Raw genomic sequence first — 7,051 nt, 5'->3', positions numbered from 1 at the left:
ATGAGATGGCATTAGGTCCAAAGGTTGGGACGCTACCAGTGCGCCACAACAGCTCTACACCATTTTTCTCAAGTGCGTCTGTTTGTCAAGATTTTGGTGTGTTCTTATCATGAACCATGTTAACTTAATTTACGAGTGGGCAATCCAGCCATTACAAAACTTCCTTAAGTGTAAAATCGCTCACTTTTCAACACTTTGCGTGTTACAACATTTGTCAATCTCAGGTTTTAACGGAGACCTTAATCTATTTAGTGAAAATGGCTCATCGGCTAAATGAACCCCATGGTAAATTTGTTTTTTTACTTTAAAAAACTGTTGCCATTACAATGCAATTTTTAAAAACAAAACCAGATAATGTTGAAAATGATGGTCAGGTCAAGTATATCTGTGGAAAGCGAAACCGTATTAAAGGGTGAGCTCGAGAGCGTTCCATAATTAAGTTCAATGCCAGTCTTCAAAAAAGAGATGGATACCATTCGAGCTAATCCTTAAACGTGGTAACTGATTCTGGGAATAGTCGCGTTGAGGAGTGTAATGATTTCAGCGAGGATTTGCTCAGTAGCTTCCAAAATGAGCGAATGTCATCGTTAATCCAACACCTTAAAGCTACACTACACAAGAGAACATTTCCTCTGAAGAATAACAGAAAAAAAAACATTCTATAGGAGGCAAAAACTGAGAATAACTTACATTTCGTTAAATAATCTCGTGTTATCAAAATTGCTGTAAAACTAAAGATGCAAAGGGATAACCAGTTAGCTATTCCCTGAACTTTTGAAATTAACGTGTTGTAAAATAAAAAGGTAAACGTTATAACGTCTGAATAAAATATGCGCAAAGCCTGCCCAGCAACAAACAACACGATAATAGATTGCTAAACTATACAACGCAGACATTACGTTATCAGTTGAAATAAGTCTAACTTAAACTAAACAATGTTTTGATTTCGGCTCACTGAAGCATGTATAATTCATGCTTGAAAGACGATGAGCTTAATGTTGGTGCCAGAAGCAGAACAAAATTCTTCGAAGTTGTACTTCCCATTCTTGAATTAAAAACAATGTTGAACATGCCGATAAAGATGTAAGGGGTTTGACGAAGAGTAATTTTATCTTTGGGCAATGGTGTAAAGCAGGTTTCATAGAATTCGTCACATATCCTATATCTTGCTTTGCTTTTCCCTCCATTGAATTCAATGGGTAGGGACAAAAAGCGAGATCGACAGTGGACTCTCCTTCCGATATTATACGCAGTTAGAATTGACCCCAAGTAACACCAAGAGGAGAGAGAGGGAGAGAGAGAATAAGAGAACGTTCAACGACGTTCATCATGTTAAATTGTGATGATAGGACATTTTGCGTTGTTGCAGCTAGGACAAGGTAAATCAAGAACGAGCAGGACTTGGAATGAACATTTGGAGAAAATATTTGAATGGGACGTTTTGAAATTATGAAATAAGTAGTTTGTTATACGTTTAAGATTGTCCACTCCCGTACGGAGAGCGCGATTGCTAACGTTGCACTCTTTCGCCGATATCTACGCCTTGTTATCATGAACATCCACAAATTACAATCAAAGTGCAAAATTTTCCGCTTTATTTATGACAGGTTAGCTACTTTTCTACCTGTGCCTGCCTGAGCAATAGAAAGGAATATCCATCATTTTTTCGAACAATACCGAGTGATTACTATCAGGCTAAAGCATTAGCCCAGCTCGTGAAACATTTCGGATGGACCTGGATCGGGGAACTTAAAAGCGACGATGACTATGGAAACTTTGGAATGCAAGCATTTGAAGAGGCAGTCCAACAAGTAGGCGTTTGCATAGCCTTTTCGGAGTCGTTTCATATAACATACACTCGAGAGAAGTTACTGAAAACAATTGACACCATAAAAACATCGTCTACAAAAGTTGTTGCGTTTGTGGGAGAATCAAACATGCGTACTCTGCTAAAAGAAATGATTAGACAAAACGTCAGCGGCATACAATGGATTGGAAGCGAATCATGGGTTTCCACGTTGCTTCTTCCTCCGGAGGAAAGTAAATAGATTGCTCCTGGTGCAATTGGGGTTGCAATTCCCAAAGTCGGTATACCAGGGGTGAGGGAGTTCCTAATGAATGTTCATCCATCCTCGCATTCAGGGAAGCTCTTGGTGAAAAAGTTTTGGGAAAGTTGTTTCGGCTGCACTCTAAGTGGTGGAAACAACAGATACTCGAAAAACTGATTCAGATCTTAAGGAATGCACGGGAAGAGAAAATTTACAGAACATCCAAAATGAATTTACTGATGTGTTGCAATACAGAGTCACTTACAATGTGCAAAGCAACTTATGCTATAGCTTATGCACTTCACAACATGACGTCTTGTAAAATTGGGGAAGGAGCCTTCTCCAATGGGAGTTGTGCAAATGCTTCAAATTTTCAACCATGGCGGTGAGGAACATTCAATGTAGTATGATGACTGTATTTACATAAAAATCCAATGCGGTTGAATTCACGGTTGGACATTTGCAATTAATGTAACCATGTTCCTACTTTTTTTTAAAGTTACTTTAATACATGAGGACAGTGAATTTCGTAACCAAGATCGGCGAAAAGGTTTATTTTGACGAAAATGGAGACCCTGTCGCAACATAAGACATTGTAAACTGGCAACCAAATGCCCTCGGTGACATTGACATTGTAAATGTTGGGCACTATGATGGGTCAGCTCGTTCTGGAGAAGAATTTTCGATAACAGAAGAGGCAATTGTTGGAGTGGCGATGAGAAGTCGGTAAGTTTTGTGGACAACCGTTCCTTTATAAAATCTGGTGTAGAGCTCGATGAACACAGCAAGCCGAGGAGCAGGAAGGCTGACGTTTCGGGCCTAGACCCTTCTTCAGAAAAACCTTCGGAAAACCGAACTGGTGGTTGTTGTATCATCTATGTGTCCTACGCGATACTGCCATTTTCTGATGAGTGAAATTGCAACTTAGTAAGCATTTTACATGGAACAGTTCTGCTTACCAATTCAAAAGTTGCTTAATCAACACAGAATATAACATTAGAGAGATGTTTTATTTCCATCCATTTCAACAGCAGAATGCCTTTACACAGCTAATGCAGTTAGAAATGACAAAAAGTAAGATAGTGCAGTTTAACAAAAGAAATGTAACGATATCTTACATGAATGCAGAAAGACGTAAACATCCAAACAGACTGAAAAGTGCTTGAATAGGTTTGATATAAAAAAAATCAGGGAGCCATGGTTCAAGGCACATTATAGTTGGTGAAAAAACACATTTGTGCCACATAAGTCCCAAGCAATGATTATCTCCAACAAGAGAGGATGTAATCATTTCCGGTTCATATTCAGTAGGATCAGCATAACTAAATCCCACACGAAAAATATACCAGGGGATACCAGAAGGGAGAAACTGAACTGAAGTAATCAGATGCACTCTGCGGCTACAAGAGTAGATCAGATATTAGGAAACCTGCGGTAGGTAACTCACCTCTAGACTCTCCAAGATATAACCACCACTAACGCAGCACAGGTCAGGACTGTGATAGGAACCTCCCACTTGCCTGAATGGGTGCAGTTTCAAAAACTCCGAAGAAGCTTGACGCATTCGAGGAAAAAGCAGCCCACTTGTTTGGCACCATATCCACAAACATTAACTTCCTCTATCACAGATGATCAGTAGCAGCACCTAAAAGATACAATGCAAAAATTCAACAATGCTTTTTAGGCAGCGCCTTCCAAACACATGCCCACTTCCATCTAGAAGAACATTGGCAACAAATCCATGAGAACAACACCACATGAAAATTCCCCTGGCAGCCACTCACCATCTTCACTTGGAATATATGTCAGTTCCTCGTTTATGACATTATGGGTCTACCTACAGGAAATGAATTGCACCAGTTCAGGAATGTTGCGCAAAGGCAGCGAGGGATGGGCAATAAATGCTAGCCTCGCCAGAAACGTCCGCATTGCATGGTTTTTATTTTTAGAGAGAGTTAGTAGGAACTGCCGATGCTGGCGAATCTGAGATAACAAGGTGTAGATCTGGATGAACACTGCAGGCTTCCGAATCTGTTTTTTATTTCAGCCATTAAATGTATTACTACAAAATACGTTTGATTTTATTTAGTTCATTTCCTATACTCTTTTTCAGTAACGAATGAAGCAACTCCAGAGACACATCATAAATGTTATGATGAGAATTTGAAGTCACTAAATATGTCCGGATTCTGCAACTGCAAATCTGTTCCAATAACTTTCGCACAGCTTTAAATTGCGACATGACGAAGTCACAAACCGTAAAATCATTTCAAAAAGGATACAAATGTAACAGAAATAGCTATTCCTCTGTAAACCAGACTGAAGGCTGCAGATTTGCCACATGGAGTAATTAATATTTCTCCATCATTGTATTCATGTTCATAAACAGGTTCCTAAAGCTGTTTGCTCTGAAAGTTGTCATCAAGGAACAAGGAAAGCAGGAAGAAAAGGACAACCCATTTGCTGTTTTGATTGCATAAAATGTGCACAAAATGAAATTAGTAACAGAACTGTTAGTAAGAAAACACCATTGCAAAGGGCATTGCTGTTTCAAATTGATGTCTGCATTGCACGGGCGTTAAGATTTCTCTTGGAATAACCAAGTCTTGTGTTGCTTTTTAGATTTTGTTCATTGCATAAAATGTCCATTGGAATTCAAATCTAATCAAAGACAGGACCAGTGCATCCCAAAGGAAATCGAGTTTCTTTCGTTTTTCGAGACATTGGGAATCATTCTAGGGGCCCTGGCGTTGTTGGGAGCCTGCGCCACTGTCGGTGTATGCGCAATATTCTACTTCTATAGGCACACTCCGATTGTTAAAGCTAATAACTCTGAGTTGAGCTTCCTTCTTCTTTTTGCCTTGGCACTTTGCTTTCTGTTTCAATTACATTCATCGGTGAACCTTTAGTTTGGTCTTGTATGCTCTGCCACGTAGCGTTTGGTATTAGTTTTGTGCTTTGCATATCGTGTGTATTGAGTAAAACAATAGTGGTGGTGATGGCATTCAAAGCAGCGTTTCCTAACAATAATCTGATGAAGTATTTTGGACCAAGACAACAACGGCTGATGGTTTACATCCTTACCCTGGTGCAATGTGCAATATGTACTGCCTGGTTAATTACATTTCCACCTTATCCTTTGAAAAACACTAGTCACGTTAATGAGATAATCGTATTTGAATGCAACGTGGGATCTTCGTTAGTCTTCTATTGCTATATCTTTTCATCAACCCTCCTTCCATGAATGACACTTTTTTTTCCCCAGCAGAAGACCATCATATTTTTCCAGCTGTCAACACTCATTGTCAGTGCATTTGGTGGAGTACCTGTGAACTGTTCAGCTCCTTTGCTCAGCTCCCTCCATCACGATCACCACCTACTGCTGGAGATCCAATCACACACTTCTCTGCTCGAAAATTGCTATCCTGCCAATTAACATAGCACATCATGACTGTGTTCTAAACAGTTGAATAATTAACAGTATCAATTGTGCCATGAAGGCTGGAATGCTCCAGTCAATATTAGTGAAAACCTTTATTTTTTTCATCCCTGATTGATCTGTTTGCTTCTGCGTTTGCACGGCATGGTGGCACAGTGGTTAGCACTACTGCCTTACAGCGCTAGGGACCTGGGTTCAATTCCACCCTTGGGCAACTACCTGTGTGGAGTTTGCACATTCTCTCGGTGTCTGCATAGGTTTCCTCTGGGTGCTCTGGTTTCCTCCGACAGTCCAAAGATATGCAGGCTAGGTGGATTGACTGTGCTAAATTGCCCATGGTGTTTGGGAATGTGTAGATTATGTGGGTTACAGGGTGATGGGTTTGGGTGGATGCTCCGAGGGTCAATGTGGACTTGTTGGGCCGAAGGGCCTCTTTCCACACTGTAGAGATCCTATGATAATCCAGAAGACTTCTGACTTCAAGCAATTCCCCTTAATTTGTGAACCATTTTCTGAGGCTGATCGTCCAGCAATTCATTCAGTCATGCAGGTGTACCTGTATTTGAATCGTTTCAGGGTTCCAGACATCCGGTATTTTATTCTAACCCATGATTTTGAAGAAATAGCCTGCAAAAATTTGAAATTCAGTTCTGTTAGCCTTGGATGGTTCCATGTCTTTGTTCTCAGCCCTTCTCTCTCAGTCGTCTAGGACACCATCTTGAATGCATCGCTTAGCCTAGTGTGATACTTGGCTATTCACTCATTAAACTGGCCATCCCTAGCAAATGGCATAGTGAACACAAGGAAATGGTCCACATAAAAGATTGGGTCTTATCCAAAGAAGAGGTAGTATGGAGAATAACCCATGGATTAGTGTGCAGTGCGCAAATAAGAAAAAACAATTCTGGAAGGTACTCAGATCAGTTTTGTTTACTTGCATGAATCATTCACAATGTCTATTACCAGATGGGTTTTAAATGCTGGTGCAGCTCTTGTCAATGCCATAGACCTTGCAAGGCTCCTGTAGGATCTTGCTCTCAACATCGTGTTCCAGCTCACTGTGAATCTGACACGGAGTACCAAAACAGACAAACTAATCACACATTAACATTCTTGCTTTAGTTGAGGCCATTTGCTCAAGAATGGGAGTGACCAGCACTAACCTGAAGAAATCTGTGCGTATGAGAATGTATTTGTTGAACAGGGATAGAATGCTGGGGTGATGCCACCTCCCTACTTTGGTGAAAGTACACGTCTGACAATTGTGTGAGTGCTCATCAATATCAGTAGACACCCCAGGACTGTAACTCTGCTCTCTGGTTAGGGTAGTCGCCTTTTCTGTTGCTTGATATTCTGCTTGATCTTAAATACCAATAAGGCTTTTCACATGAAGCTGTTGGGAAGGACAAGTTACATTTGTTTGACATCAATACCTTGGGCATTTCTTACTTCACTGTCATAGTGATCAGGTCATGAACTGCCTAAAGTCTCAGGCAATTCAAAGTGTGACGGAGAACCGATAGGGGGAACCTGGTGTAGCAAAGCGAAAGAATGTCTGATTCCT

Source organism: Rhincodon typus, chromosome 13 (genome assembly GCF_021869965.1).
Source record: "Rhincodon typus isolate 14 chromosome 13, sRhiTyp1.1, whole genome shotgun sequence".
Classification (NCBI taxonomy): Eukaryota; Metazoa; Chordata; class Chondrichthyes; order Orectolobiformes; family Rhincodontidae; genus Rhincodon; species Rhincodon typus.
This window is presented reverse-complemented; position numbering follows the sequence as displayed.